Source organism: Chiloscyllium punctatum, chromosome 48 (genome assembly GCF_047496795.1).
Source record: "Chiloscyllium punctatum isolate Juve2018m chromosome 48, sChiPun1.3, whole genome shotgun sequence".
In the NCBI taxonomy this organism is placed as follows: Eukaryota; Metazoa; Chordata; class Chondrichthyes; order Orectolobiformes; family Hemiscylliidae; genus Chiloscyllium; species Chiloscyllium punctatum.
In genome coordinates, this window is record NC_092786.1 from 31,971,226 (window position 1) to 31,986,986 (window position 15,761).

Here is a 15,761-nt window from a genome sequence, read left to right on the forward strand (position 1 = left end):
CGACGTCTGGAGGAAGAACGCCTCATCTTCCACCTCGGAACACTTCAACCCCAGGGCATCAATGTGGACTTCACCAGTTTCTTCATCTCCCCTTCCCCCACTTCACCCCAGTTCCAAACTTCCAGCTCAGCACTGTTCCCATGACTAGTCCTACCTGCCTATCTTCTTTTCCACCTACCCACTCCACCCTCCTCTCTGACCTATCACCTTCATCCCACCCCCATTCACCCATTGTACTCTTTGCTACCTTCCCCCACCCCCACCCTCCTCTCATTTATCTCTCCACCCTTCAAGCACTCTGCCTGCATTTCTGATGAAGGGCTTTTGCCCGAAACGTCGATTTTCCTGCTCCTCGGATGCTGCCTGACCTGCTGTGCTTTTCCAGCACCACTCTAATCCAGAATCTGGTTTCCCGCATCTGCGGTCATTGTTTTTACCTGTTTTTACCAAACCATTAGTGAATCATGATTTGGAGATGCCGGTGTTGGACTGGGGTGTACATAGCTAAAAATCACACAACACCAGGTTATAGTCCAACAGGTTGAATTGGAAGCACACTAGCTTTCGGTGTTGTGTGATTTTTAACTTTGTCCACCATCAGTGAGAGTCTCCAGTGAATAGCTGGTAGTGTGGTCAGCGAACTAACTTACAGATTTATCATCACCCTGAGCGACAAATCTTCTCAAAAGTTGCTAAAACGTTTTTTTTCTCTCAGCGAGTTTTGAGAAGACATTTTTTCCTCTGTTTCAGCTTATCACCAGTTCTGGCTAACCTTTGATTTCAACTCAACAGTCTTGAGTTTGGTAGGGAGAGATGGTATTGTTGAATTTGGCAGCAGAGTTAAACATGAGTATTTGCAATGTATCTGGATCAGTTCTCAACGAAACAAGTTTACTGCTGGGAATCAATTAATAATAGAAATAACTTCTCAGTGCAAGCAAATATAGAAAGTTGGAGCTGTAGTCTCTGTTTTGTGCTAATTCCATTCTCCTGGCTGATGCTGGAATTGTATATTGTGGAAATTAATGTTTAAATCCTATGATTTCCCACTGGTTACAAATAACTGCAAGTTTGTGAGAGTGCAGTTTTACGATCTGTTGGCTCCAAGCAAAAATGCCTCAGAGTTGAATTCATCCTCGAAGTTTCCGAAATCTCCACACCTAATTTTCGTGGTGCCTGAAAGATTTGCAATGAGGAAAGCTAAATGATTCTCTTTCCCTTGTCTCACGATTACAAGATCCTGACCCTCAAAAAATTTTAACAGATGGAGGTATTCAAGATCATGAAGAATCTTCTGGGCAGTTAAGTGGATTATCCATGGGAAATGTAGGAACTGGTGGATAGATTAAGATCTGGGCAACACAGATATAAAACAATTGCAAAGGAAATAATGGACATAAGAAGGAAAAATATTTTCTTGCAACACGTTGTTACGGTTTGGAATGCACTTTCTGAGAGTGTAGTAGAGACAGATTCAATTAAGACATTCAGAAACGAATCAGATCATTATTTGAAAAGGGAGAATGCTCAAAGCCAGATGGAGGAGGCATGCAAGTAAATGGCAGGAGGGGAAGGTCTCCTGTAGAGAGTCAGTGTAGACATGGAATCATAGAATCCCTTCAGTGTGGAAGCAGGCCATTTGGCCCATCCTGAAGAGCAACTCATCTGAACACCCCCCCACCACCCTATCCCTACATTTCCCATGGATAATCCACTTAACTTGCACATCCCTGGACACTATGGGCAATTTAGCATGGCTAATCCACCCAACCTGCACATTTTTGGACTGTGGGAGGAAACCGGAGCACCCGGCGGAAACCCACGCAGACACGGGGAGAATGTGCAAACTCCACACAGACAGTCCCTGATGCTGTGAGGCAGCAGTACTAACTGCTGAATCAAATGCTGCCCCATGATGGGCCAAGTAGGCTCCTTCTGTGCTGTATTAGTGGTGCTGGAAGAGCACAGCAGTTCAGGCTGTGACCATTCTATGGTTATTCATTATTCATTTTGATTGATTGTGTAATTGTATTTGCACTGTAGCTGCTGCCACCAGTGTAGAATGGGAGGTTGGTGTTTTCAAATGTTTCATCACTATACAAGGTAACACCATCAGTGAGGATCAGGAAAATTGACATTTTGGGCAAAAGCCCTTCATCAGGAATGCAGCCTGAAGGGTGGAGATTCTATAAGTGGGATGTGGACAAGATGCATTGGAGGGCATCTTTAACCACGTGGGAAGGGAAATTGAGATCTCTAAAGAAGGAGGCCGTCTGGTGTGTTCTGTGGTGGAACTGGTCCTCTTGGGGAATAGCTGACTGTAGAGAGATTAGGTGCCGGCGCATTGTTGCGAGCGTGGCGCGGAGGATCTTGCCAGTCTGCCTGGAATATGAAACCAGAGATATGAGGTCATAGTTGTACATTTGTCCAGTGAACCCAATTGTTTGCCCTGTTGGCTGACTCCTCACAATCCCATGTCTACCCCACCCACTGCCCTGTGTGCTGTCCACTTGCACTGAACTAAAACCACACCCTCTCCATTCATTTCTATATTATTATAATGTAAGAAATGTGGTAGCCAATTTCCACACCACCAGCTCCCACAATGTGCAATGTCATAATGATAAGAAAATTTGTTTCACTGGAGCTAATTGAGGGGCAAATATTGTTCAGGGCACTGAAGAACATTCCCCTGCACTTCTTGGAAAGAGTGCCTTGGAGTCAATTATGAAGGAGGCAGAAAGGGATTTTGTTCAACATCTAAACTAGACTTAGCTTCTACATCAGAGCTAGTGAGTGAAAGAAAGAAACCTTTGCAGCAATGAAAATGTACTTATTGAGTCAGAAAGGGAGTAAAACCATTAATCTAATGCCCCGGTGTATTAAACTGGACATGTGAGCTGAAAGTAATTCAAAAGCATTTTAGATACATGTGGACCAGCTTCCCATTTGATAGTGCAGCTGTGCCTCTCACTTGTATTTGTACTGGCAGTTATTCAATAGTCATCCTTTAGATATGCAAAGGAGTTTAACGACTTATGCAAGCGTAATTCAATCTCATTATTGAGCACATTAGTGTATGTTATAGCAGATTTTAACCCTTCATTATCTCTTTGCCAGTCCTGTAGTATTTCTAATTGACTTAATTGAACTCATAATGTTGAATTGACAAACCAACAACGCATTGCTTTACATGCGATGTATGTTTCAGTAGCACTTAGGACTGGTCTCAGGTTTAGTGACATATGGCAATGAAGACACTAATCTCTAATTACAGAAAAAGTACACTTAAGATGGTTTTACATTGATGGGTTGTTGAAGTCAGATTGTGGTAGATTTGGAGGCCCATGAGGACTGGCTTTCTGATCCTGCATTATGGATAAGAGAATGGGGATTAGCAATGCAGGAAGGCAAACTGATGCATGGATATTGATCTCCCCTGATCCATACTAAACAACTGGTGCTATAAAAGCACAGTGAACAGACGTTGACCTCCAGCCATGGAGCAGTCACAGTCTGTACCAGAGACTGATTGAAAGAAGAGTAAGGCAAATCAGACCAAGACTTACACACTTAATGGTAGGTTCCTGGGGTGCGTTGCTGAACAAAGAACCTTGGGGTGCAGGTTCATTATTCCTTGAAGGCAGAATCACAGGTAGATAAGGGTAGTGAAGGCATTTGGTATACTTGTCTTTATTGGAGTTGGGAGGTGATGTTGTGGCTGTACGGGACATTGATTAGGCCATTTTTAGAATACTGCTTTCAATTTTGGTCTACTTGCTATTGGAAAAATTATGTTAAACTTGAAAGGGTGCAGAGACGATTTACAAGTACGTTGCTGAAGTTGGAGGGGTTTGAGCTACAGGGAGAGGCTGAATGGGGTGGGGCTATTTCCCCAGGATTGTCAGAGGCTGAGGGTGAACTTATAGAATCATGAGGGGCATGGATAGGGTGAACAGCCAAGGTCTGTTTCCCAGGGTACGAGAGTCCAAAACCGGAGGGCATAGGTTTAGGGTGAGAAGGAAAAGATATAAAAGGGACCTAAGGGGCAACATTTTCACGCCGAGGGTGGTGCAGATATGGAATGAGCTGCCAGAGGAAGTGGTGGAGGCTGGTACAATTTAACAGGTACCTGGATGGATACATGAAAAAGAAGGGTTTACAGGTATATGGGCCAAATGCTGGCAAATGGAACTGGATTAATTTAGGATATCTGGCTGGCATGGACTGGTTAAACCAGGGTGTCTGTTTCTGTGCTGTACATGTCTATGACTCTAAAAGGTTTGCTGATGCAAACTAAAAGCAGAAAGTTGTAGAAATACACTGTGGGTCACTGAAAAGAGAAATACAGTCTGTGCATTATGTGTTATCATCTAGGTGTAGAAATCAAGGTAATTCATAACCTGAAACTTTAGCTGATATTTTTTCATGTTGGGTGCTAACTAGTTTTTGACTATTATACAATTCTACCCTGAAGAACCTGATTTGTGATTAGGAAAGTTCAAAGTTTGTTTACCTATTTACCTATTTCCTGTAGTTGCTTTTTAAATTGTATCAGGTACAATTAGGCATGCAATGTTGTCATCATGTCACCAATCAGATCATTGTATAATCCTTTTCTGCATCACAGTTTTATTTTTTTCTGCATTTCTACTGAGTTGTAGGATTGATCCTATGAGGCAATGCCCCACAAACTCTCTTTTGTAGAAATAAAATCAATTGATGACACATTAGCATTAGCACTGACTGCTATCAAGAAAGAAAGAATTTGCGTTTATTTGGAACCTGTTGTCACATCTGGACAGAAGAACTTTGCACTGAACAATGAGAGCAGTGTGTTTGGTGTGGAGCAAGTATGAGCTGTGATATAGATGAAAAGGTGAGAAGTTATCAAAGACTACAACATCATTGCACCCATCCCTTTTGATTCATTCACAGGATATGGGAGTCACTGACCAGGCCAGCACTTATTGCCTATCCCAAGAAGATGATTGTGTCTTCTCAAACTGCTGCAGTCCATAGGGTGTAAGGACACCCACTGTGCTGTTACAGAGGATTTTGACAGAGCATCAATGAAGGAACTGTGATCCAGCTGCAAGTGAGAATGGTGCATGACTTAGATTAGATTTTTAGATTAGATTACAGTATAGAGAAGAACTTTGCACTGTATAGACTTGTAGAGGAACTTCAAGTGATGATGTTCCCAGAACTCTGCTGCCCAAAGTGGTAGATGCTGTGAGTTTGGAAGGTACTGTTGAAGCAGTCTTGTCAAATTGCTGCACTATAACTTGTAGATGATACACATTGCTATGTGTCACTGTATGTCAGTTGTGAAAGAAGTGAGTGTTGGAGGTGGTGGATGGAGTGAAAATCAAATGAGTTCCTTTCTCCTGGATGATATTGAGCTTCTTGAACGTTATTGGAGCTGCACCCATTCAGTCAAATGAAGAGTATTCTGTCACACTCCTGACTTGTGTGTTGTAGATGGTGCATTGGCATTAGAGAGATAGGTGTTGAGTTACTTGCCATAAAATTCACAGCCACTGACCTGCTCTTTTTGCTGCTATAGATGTATGGCAGGTTCAGTCCAGTAATGGTAACCTCTAAGATATTGATTGATGATTTCAGTGATGGTTATGCCATTGAGTCGTAAAGGAAAGTGGTTAGATTGACTCATTGTTTTCCTTCATCTGTCAATGCAGCACCAAAACCTGACTAACCTGAAGTAAACTGGCCAATATTATTAACAGAAATTGGCGGTATCAATGTATGATATCAGAACTGGACTCAGCAGCACTCCATCAGAACCACTTTCCCTCAGGTCCTGGTTCTTGACATCAGTGGTAATGGTAAAAGTTATTAACCCTGTTACTCTACAAGTCACATGATGGTGTACTTCTAAACCAGATCAAGACTTCTTGTCATTATTGGCAGTAACCTAGTGTGCCCTCAAGTTTTCACAACCTGGCAACATTTCGACTATCTTTGGAACTTGAGTTTGCAATTCACCATTTTGTTTTGGCAGATTTCCCTTGAAATCTCAGTTAAAAATACAGAATTAAAATGAGGTGATTAATGGGCTTTTTAAAATATTAGGCAGTGTAATTTTTTTTCTATCACTTGCTGGAACAAAGTCAAATCCATAAGAGATGAAAAGTTGCTGAAGAGAGGTCTAGTAGTTGTGGCAGGAAGCAATTCATCTCACATCCATCTGGATGATGTCATCATTATGTCAAACGTTTGTTGGAAAATTGCCTCCTGGATTGGTTCAAAGGACTGAATAGTGTTGGTGTAATCCTCAAGGATCAACTTAGAGGTGTCTTTTAAAACAACCTAGATTCAAAATTCAAGTGTAGCTATCCCACATGAAGGTTGGATTGAATCAAAATGCTAGGTGTTCTGTTTCCTTCAGACAAACTCTCATGGAGACAGGAAAACTTATGTTTGAAGTGTTTGTCTGACTATGATTTGTTAGTAGTCTGGGTTTCTACTAGTGAAATGAAAGGAATCAGTGACTACCACAGGGACTTCCTCTGTTTCCTTTCCTCCTGGAAGGTTTAACAGATATTGCATAGAGTGAGATTGTGATTGAGCAGAGGCAGTTCTGGAGAGAAAGTTTCTGCAGACAGATCCAAAGTACTGATTGTTGGGCATGTTACACAGGACTGACAAAAAGGTTGCTTATATGGTGTCTTATTGTGAAGTTGGGTTGGACTGACAGTGACTACTTGGAAACAAAAGCAGAAAATGTTGGATATGCTTATTAGGTCAGTCAGAATGACCATGGTTCACTGCTGTATAGTGAAATTGGCCACAATTGTTAGTGTTGCCTGTAACTCAGAGGGCCGAGGGAATGCCACAGTTACCAAACAAATGGAACATGTTGGCAATGAGCTACCAAAAGAATGACAGATGGCAAGGTTTATTAAAATGAATGTTGTCTTTCAGAGTGTACAATAGATGTGCAAGGGATGTTATTAATGGAACATTCTGTCTTATCTACTGTTGAACTTGTGTTTCATAAAACTGACTTTTTGATATTTACCATCTGCTGCCATTTTGATTAACGGCTGACAGTTTTGCAAAACTAAACTAGCTTAGAATCTGCTTGAGCACCTTGGACGTAGGCTGGATTTTAAGATGTTGGATTCCTCTTGATTATGATTAAAATATTTTCATGGGAAACCTGTCCAAGTTCCGAATGGCTGCTCCATGGTAATTTAACACTGGAAGCTGTGTTCATCAATTCAAAGTGAGACTTCTGCCCCTTTCTTGCAGTCTGCCTGAAGAAGCTGCTAGCCAATCAGATAGCTGGCAACCTTATAGTTCCAGTAATGGCCAGTGATGGCACTGCTGGGGGATCCAGCACACCAAAGAGCTCAGCTCAGTTCAGGATCCGAAGCCTCAGTGAGCCCTGCTAATTTATCCCTGCAATGGGATGAAGGGATGTGGGAATCTGGGCTTTAGATGTGGAGGATGGGAAGAGAGGAAGGATTAAAGCAGGGATGATCTGAGGGGTGATCCTTCTAGTGTGCCCAGAAAGCCCTCAAAGTATGGACTTATCCTGGCCCAGGTAGTATACTGGCAACAGTGATTGAAATAACTCCAGCGAGGCTGGTATCCTGTCACCAAGTCACCCTTTATAGATACATGGAGAATCCTTGACACTGATCCAGCTCCCTCAGAGCCAGCTCTCAGAGTGAACAGAACCTCTGACACTCCTATTTATATCTGTCAGCCAGGGTTCCCTTATTGGACCAGATTAATAGCCACTGCCAGGGAACTCATATTCTTGTTGTAGTCACTGCAGTGAAGAGGCCCTTAAGTCAGGGTGATGATGTCCTAGTGGTATTTTTGCTGCACTGTTAATGCAGAAACCAAGGTAATGTTCTGGGGCTCTGGGTTAAAATCCCACCATGGCAGATGGTAGACTTTGAATTCAATAAAAATTTGAAATTAAGTATCTGATGATGACCATGAAACCATTGTTGATTGTTGGAAAATCCCATCTGGTTCACTAGCGTCCTTTAGGAAAGGAAACTGCTATTCTTACCTGGTCTGGCCTACGTGTGACTCCAGGCCCACAGTAATGTGGTTGACTCTTAACTGTCTTCTGGGCAACTAGAGATGGGCAGTAAGTGCTGGCCTAGTCAACGATATCCTCACCCTGTGAATGAATTTTGAAAATAGTGATAATTAATAAGGTTTCAATCAATCCATTGGCAAGTGGGCACCCAAAATCTCTCCCACCCTTCAGCAGGGTCAGGTCATGGTTTTTCAAGGAAGGTAGTCCACTGTGTCAGTGAAAACCACCACACTTTGTTCACCAAAACAATACATGCAAGAGAGGAGACTTACCAGTTCATGCCCAGTCACATGTGATTTTACATCATAGCTCATTGTTCACATGCTCAGTAGCTGTTAGTTGAGTAGTGATATGATTATATTGCCTTGTGTTTCATATCTCTGTGTGGCAGATAGATAGTGGGGATGTTCCCCACTAGCTTTTATATGTGATTGATTTCCAATCCACCACCAGAAAGCATAAAATCCAACCTTCTGTGCCATGGTTATTGGAATGATTGGGATGAGCAATGATAGAAATATCAGATGGACTACAACACACACCCATAGCGATCACTGGCCAATTGCTCATCTGATCGAATGTGTTTCCTCCTCACTCTCAGACACCACATAGGGCGGCATGGTGGCACAGTGGTTAGCACTGCTGCCTCACAGTGCCAGGGACCTGGGTTCATTTCCCGACTCAGGCGAACTGTCTGTGTGGAGTTTGCACATTCTCCCCGTATCTGCGTGGGTTTCCACCGGGTGCTCTGGTTTCCTCCCACACTCCAAAGATGTGCAGATCAGGTGAATTGGCCATGCTAAATTGCCCGTAGTGTTAGGGGCAGGGGTAAATGTAGGGGAATGGGTGGGTTGCACTTCGGCGGGTCGGTGTGTTCTTGTTGGGCCGAAGGGCCTGTTTTCACACTGTAAGTAATCTAATTGGTATCCTTTGGTTCTTGACCCTTTGGCTAATGGGAACAATTTCTAATTTTTCTACACTCCTTATGATTTTCTATCAAATCTTTCCTCAAATTGCCTTTCCTAGGAGAACAGTCCTGTCTTCATTCTGTCCATGTAACCTAATTCCTTCATAGTTTGGTAGAAGATTTGTAGCTCGGGTGCTCGTTGTTGTGGTTCTGTTCGCCGAGCTGGGAATTTGTCTTGCAAACGTTTCGTCCCCTGTCTAGGTGACATCCTCAGTGCTTGGGAGCCTCCTGTGAAGCGCTTCTGTGCTGTTTTCTCCGGTATTTATAGTGGCCTGTCTCTGCCGCTTCCGGTTGTCAGTTCGAGCTGTCCACTGCAGTGGCCAGTATATTGGGTCCAGGTCGATGTGTTTGTTGATAGAATCTGTAGATGAGTGCCTTGTCTCTAGGAATTCCCTGGCTGTTCTCTGTTTGGCTTGCCCTTTAATGGTAGTGTTGTCCCAGTCGAATTCATGTTGCTTGTCGTCTATGTGTGTGGCTACTAAGGATAGCTGGTCATGTCGTTTCGTGGCTAGTTGGTGTTCGTGTATACGGATCGTTAACTGTCTTCCTGTTTGTCCGATGTAGTGTTTTCTGCAGTCCTTGCCACCCCATCCCACAGCTCACCAATAGGATAAACAACACACTGAGGAATCTACAAAAAAACGGACAGATAACCAGGTCTGACCTACAAAGAATGAAACCTGAAAGCAACAACACCCCCAGGTTCTATGAACTACCCAAAGTGCACAAACCAGACATCCCACTCAGACCCATAGTATCACTACCAGGGACGCCATCACACAAACTGGCCAAAGAACTACAGCAGAAGCTGAAACACCTGATCAGCCGATCCAGACAATCTATACAATCGACACAGGAATTCTTGGACATCATCAGAAATATACACATAGACAAGGAAGAAACTATGATCTCATTCGATGTAACGGCACTGTTCACCTCCATCGACAAAACACTAGCCAAAGAAACAATAGCCAACCTGCTGGACAGACATAACAGAAAACAGGATGTTGAACCTATCAACAAAGACGGTATACTTAAACTACTGGACTTGTGCCTCACAACACACTTCACATTCAATAACCAAATATACGAACAAATCAATGGAACACCCATGGGCTCACCGATCTCTGGACTCATAGCAGCAGTAATGTAAAGGTTAGAACAAACAGTCTTACCACAACTTCAATCCAAACTCTGGGTCAGATACGTGGATGACACCTTTGTAATAATTAAAAACAGAGAAATAGAGAACACACACCAGATCATCAACACCACACTCACAGGAATCCGATTCACTAGAGAGGAAGAAAAGGACAACCAACTCCCCTTCCTAGACGTGATGGTACAGAGAACACCGAACGGAGAATTCACCACAAAGGTTTACAGGAAAGCCACACACACAGACCAAGTCCTAAACTATGAAAGCAACCACCCCAACACACACAAACGAAGTTGCATCAGGACACTATTCAAAAGGGCCACAACACACTGCAGCACACCAGAACTACAAAAAGAGGAAGAGGAACACCTATACAAAGTATTCGCCAAAAACGGATACCCTTGCAATTTCATCAACAGATGCCTAAGGCAGAGACAACGGAACGAGGACATGCCGCAACCCAAAGGACTAGCCACACTACCATACATCAGGAGCATTTCTGAACTGACAGCCAGACTACTGCGACCACTAGGACTCATAACAGCACACAAACCAACAGCCACTCTCAGACAACAACTCACCAGAACAAAGGACCCGATACCCAACATGAGCAAAACTAATGTAGTGTACAAAATCCCATGCAAGGACTGCAGAAAACACTACATCGGACAAACAGGAAGACAGCTAACGATCCGTATACACGAACACCAACTAGCCACGAAACGACATGACCAGCTATCCTTAGTAGCCACACACACAGACGACAAGCAACATGAATTCGACTGGGACAACACTACCATTATAGGGCAAGCCAAACAGAGAACAGCCAGGGAATTCCTAGAGGCATGGCACTCATCCACAGACTCTATCAACAAACACATCGACCTGGACCCAATATACTGGCCACTACAGCGGACAGCTCGAACTGACAATCGGAAGCGGCAGAGACAGGCCACTATAAATACCGGAGAAAACAGCACAGAAGCGCTTCACAGGAGGCTCCCAAGCACTGAGGATGTCACCTAGACAGGGGACGAAACGTTTGAAAGACAAATTCCCAGCTCAGCGAACAGAACCACAACTAATTCCTTCATTTCAAAAACTATTGTCATGAGCATTTCTGACTCTCTAATGCTTTAGGATCTTTTTTATAATGTGGTGCTCAGATTTAGGCACAATTGTCAGTTATCGCCTAATCAGGATTGCCCATAACTTTCTTGCCTCTGTGCTCCATACCTCTATTTATGAAGCCTGGATCTTATATGCTTTAGCAACCATTTCTCAGCTTGGTCTTCCACTTTCAATGATCTGTGCACATTCATCGACATGTCTGTCTGCTCCTACACCTTGTTTAGAATTTTAACCTTTGTTTAATATTACGTTGCTTCAAATTATTGAGACACATGACAAACTTAATCCAGGATCAATAATTCATGACCATCAGGAATAAACGTGGTCCAAGATTGAGTCAAAGTCTGTGCATGGATGCTTGAAAAATCTTATACACATTGCTAATGAAAAGGTCCATCACATCAAATTATGGTAAACACTATGATCTCAATTTCTTCTCAATTCCTAATAATGGTTTTAAAAACCCACTTTTATGGCTGATTGTTGTCAAACATTATTGTTAAAACTACCTACCTGGTGAATTCATCAATGATTAGAAATAACGTTGATGAAAATACCGTTTAGTACGAAATATGAATGCAGCTCCTTTTTTTTTCAATTCATGTGTGGGATGCAGGTGTTGCTGGCTGTTGCCTTGTAGCTAGTTAAGAGTCAATCACATTGCTCTGAGTCTAGAGTCACATGTAAGTTAGACTAGTTTCTTTCCCTAAGGGACTTTAATGAACTAGATAGGCTTATTCCTGACTATTGTCACCATTAGATTCTCAATGTCAGATTTTTATTGAATTCAGGCTTGGCCATCTGTTATATTAGGATTTGAAACTAGATCCCCATGACATTATCTGGGTCTACTGGATTAATACTTTAGTGATAATACCACTCGGCCATTGCCTCAATTCTCTATGCAGTTAACTTCTTTTTGATTCTACGCATCTGATAATAAGAACAGGGCAGAAGCAAAGTTCTTTTTTGTTAAAATGCGCTCAAATTATATCAGTGATATTTGTTTTGAGAATTAATCAGTATTGACAGACATACCAAAGTTGATTAAGAACAAGTAAGGAGAGATGTCAGCTTGTGACATTGTCTGACGCTTAGGATATTACTGTTGATGGAATGAGAAGGAGGTAATGAGAAATTGAAACCATTTTAGAGTGGAGTCAGAGAAGCTAGTATCCAGTCTTCTCAGACAAAGTTTTGGAAGTGAATTCTCCTATCAATTCTGCAACAAAGTTGTAAGAATGACACGGAAGGATACAAAATGCAGGATCAGCTACAGCTGGAAGCCGGGACATGAAATCAATGAGGTGAATTAATAATGTTGTAAATCTAAGGATATATTTTCCTAAAATTGCAAACAGCTGTTGATGAGTAAGTTAATAACATGTTGGAACACAGTCTATTGAAGCTTTTTGAAAGACAGGAATGCAAGGAGGAAAATGTGCCTATGAACTGTAGTGCTGAACATATAGAAGGCTAAATTAAAATGTTGGCAATAGTGTAAGAAGATGAATATTAGACTGACTGCACCTTACACACCACTTCTGTTTAATGGAGTTGATAGCCAATTGGTTTCTATATAACTCTAATGTTGCGTATATTCCTGTGCCCTTACTATACATTGGAAGAAACTCGAATCACTCTGTTCTATTTGTACTTATCCTGATAATTTCAGGTTCTCCTGAATCTTGAGAGTCTCGTTAAAAAAAACTAATCTTAGTGTCAATGCCTAATTACAGGATAAGTTCAATAACTAAAAAAAAACTAAAGAACTGTGAAAACTGGAAATCAGAAACAATAACAGAAGACTGCTAGAGAAACTCAGCAGGTCTGGTATCATCTGTGGAGAGAAAGCAGACTAAATGCTTGGAGTACAGTGACCCTTCTTCAGAATACATTAACTGTGCTTTCTCTCCACAGAAGCTGCCAGACCTGCTGAGTTTCTCCAGCAATTTCTGTTTTTGTTTTAAAATCGAAGATCTGTAGCTGTCAGCTATTGGATGTACATCCATGCAAATGGGGATGTGAAATTGAACTTTACTGAAATAATTCTCTGCACACATATTGACAGAGGGGCAGTCTATATCATTCACATCCATAACAGAGACTTTTTTTTTGTCTCCCACGGATGCATAAATTGGGCAGGGAAAAGTATGGAAAAGTGATATTTCTGGCTGCAGAAGCAAATCTCTTCTGGCTTTCTTGACCTTGTTCTAACTTCATCTGATCTTTTTACTGGCTTTGAGAGCAGCACATACATATCCCATTGTTGAGGGTGGGAGCACCATTGTGAGGACATTGGCCATTTGAAACTCTTTTCCTCTGCTTTAGATGTGTGCTGCTGTGGGTTTTGAAAGCCCTAGAAAACCCCTAAAGCTTGAGAGGTCATCACCTTGTTGGGATCCTGCTGATGATTCAGGAGCATTCTGACAGTTGGGTTTTTAATATTTTGACACCTTCAGATGCAATAATTTATAGCAATTATTGATTGTGAGGCTCTGTCCTGAAAAAAATAAGTGCTGCAATTGTTGACAAGTATTGCATTACGTTTGCCAATGGAGATAGCAACATACTGCAGATGCTGTAAGTCAGAGTTGATAAAAAGTGAAGCTGAAAAGGCATCCAGATGAAGGGTCCTAACCTGAAACATTGACTTTCCTGCTACTCCACCTACTGTGCCTTTCCAGTTCCATATTTTAAATTGAAGCAACATACTTGAACTGCAGAAAAATGTGCTGACAAACTCTGACAGAGTCATGGAGATGGATAGCATGGAAGCAGACCCTTGGGTCCACCTCATCCATGTTGACAAGGTATCCTAAATTAATCTAGTCCCATTTGCCAGCACTTGGCCCATATCCCTCTCAACTCTTTCTAATCATGTACCCATCCAGATGCCTCTTAAATGTTGTAATTGTGTACCAGTCTCCATCACTTCTTTGGCAGCTCATTCCATACATGCATCACCCCCTGCATGAAAAAGTTGCCCCTTAGGTCCCTTTTAAATCTTTCCCTTCACTGTGACTTAGTTGCTTGGATCTTTTGTATTTTGAAAAGTATTTCTTTGATATTGAACATTAAAAACATTGTGTTATTTATTCATGAGGTGTGGGCATCAATGGTTGAGCTAACATTTATTATCTCTCCCTTGTTTCCCTTAGAAAGATGGTAGCGATCTGCCTCCTTTAACCACTACTCTAGTTCGAGTCACAATTCTGTTAGAGAAGGAGTTACAGGATTTTAACCCAATGACATTGAAAGAGCAGCAGTATATGTTTCCAAGTCTGGACTGTGGGTGTCTGTCGGGGAACTTGCAGGTAGGTGTTGTCCCATTGTATCTGCTCCCCTTGTCTTTTAGATGGTAGAGGCCATGGGCTTTGGAGGAAAGATGTCTTCTATTTTCTCAAAACTGTGAACAGTTGTTGATGAGCAAGTTAATAGCAATCTGGAAACAATCCCTGAAAGTAGGAGTAAAGATCTATCGAAGGAGTGTTGGTGAATTTCTGCAGTGCATCTTGTACGTGATAAACACTGCTTGTACTGAGTATCAGTGGTGGAGGGAGTGGATGTTTGTGGATGTGGTGCCAACCAAGAGGGCTGTTTGCCGTGGATGCTGTCAAATGTCTTGAGAGTTGTTGGAGCTGCATTCATTCATGCAAGTGGGAAGTATTCCGTCAGACTTGGCTAAAACCCTGAAGGGATTATTCAAAGCTTAGAAAGTCTAAGTCGAAATGTGTGGCTCTGGAAAAGCACAACAGGTCAGGCAGCATCCGAAAAGCGGGTGAATTGACATTTCAGACATAAGCCCTCCCCCACATTCCTGATGAAGGGCTTATGCCTGAAACGTCATTTCGCCTGCTCCTGCCCTGCTGTGCTTTTCCAGTACCACACTTTTCGACTCTGATCTCTAACATCTGAAGTCCTCACTTTCTCCTTAGAAAGTCTAAGCTCAGTTGTGTGAATACTCAAAGTCAAACCGAGAGCAATAACAGAGAACACAATTCTCCTGTTTGAGTACTGTAAATGGATTCTGTTGCGATTGATGGAATATTGAACTTCTGTGTGCTTCACAATCTTTCAAATTGTTTTCTATATAAGTAGCTTGATTTATGCTGTTTGTCTGCTTTTTTTATAAACTCCTGTGAGCTTGCTCGCAGAGCTGGAAGGTTTGTTTCCAGATGTTGCATCACCATACGAGGTAATATCATCAGTGAGCCTCCAGTGACGCACTGACGGTATGGCCTGCTTTTTATTTATGTATTTAGGTTATCTTGGGTTGGTGATGTCATATCTTGCAGTGATGTCATTTCCTGTTCTTTTCCTCAGGGGTCGGTAAATGGGATCCAAGTCAATGTGTTTGTGGATAGGTTTCCGGTTATAGTTATATTCTGGTTCTAGGAATTCTCATGTGTATCTCT

General features: G+C 42.1%; 2 long non-coding RNA genes across 2 annotated transcripts in view; one reads left to right on the top strand and one right to left on the bottom strand.

Moving 5' to 3' along the window:
• Positions 1-15,761, bottom strand: part of LOC140468870 (uncharacterized) — a 65,941-nt gene that overhangs the window by 25,934 nt on the left and 24,246 nt on the right. The window contains exon 2 of the long non-coding RNA XR_011955858.1: positions 8,054-8,167. This is a non-coding gene — a long non-coding RNA (uncharacterized lncRNA). The remainder of the gene's footprint in view (positions 1-8,053; positions 8,168-15,761) is intronic.
• Positions 12,591-15,761, top strand: part of LOC140468871 (uncharacterized) — an 80,350-nt gene continuing 77,179 nt past the window's right edge. Inside the window, exons 1-2 of the long non-coding RNA XR_011955859.1 lie at positions 12,591-12,650; positions 14,505-14,660. This is a non-coding gene — a long non-coding RNA (uncharacterized lncRNA). The remainder of the gene's footprint in view (positions 12,651-14,504; positions 14,661-15,761) is intronic.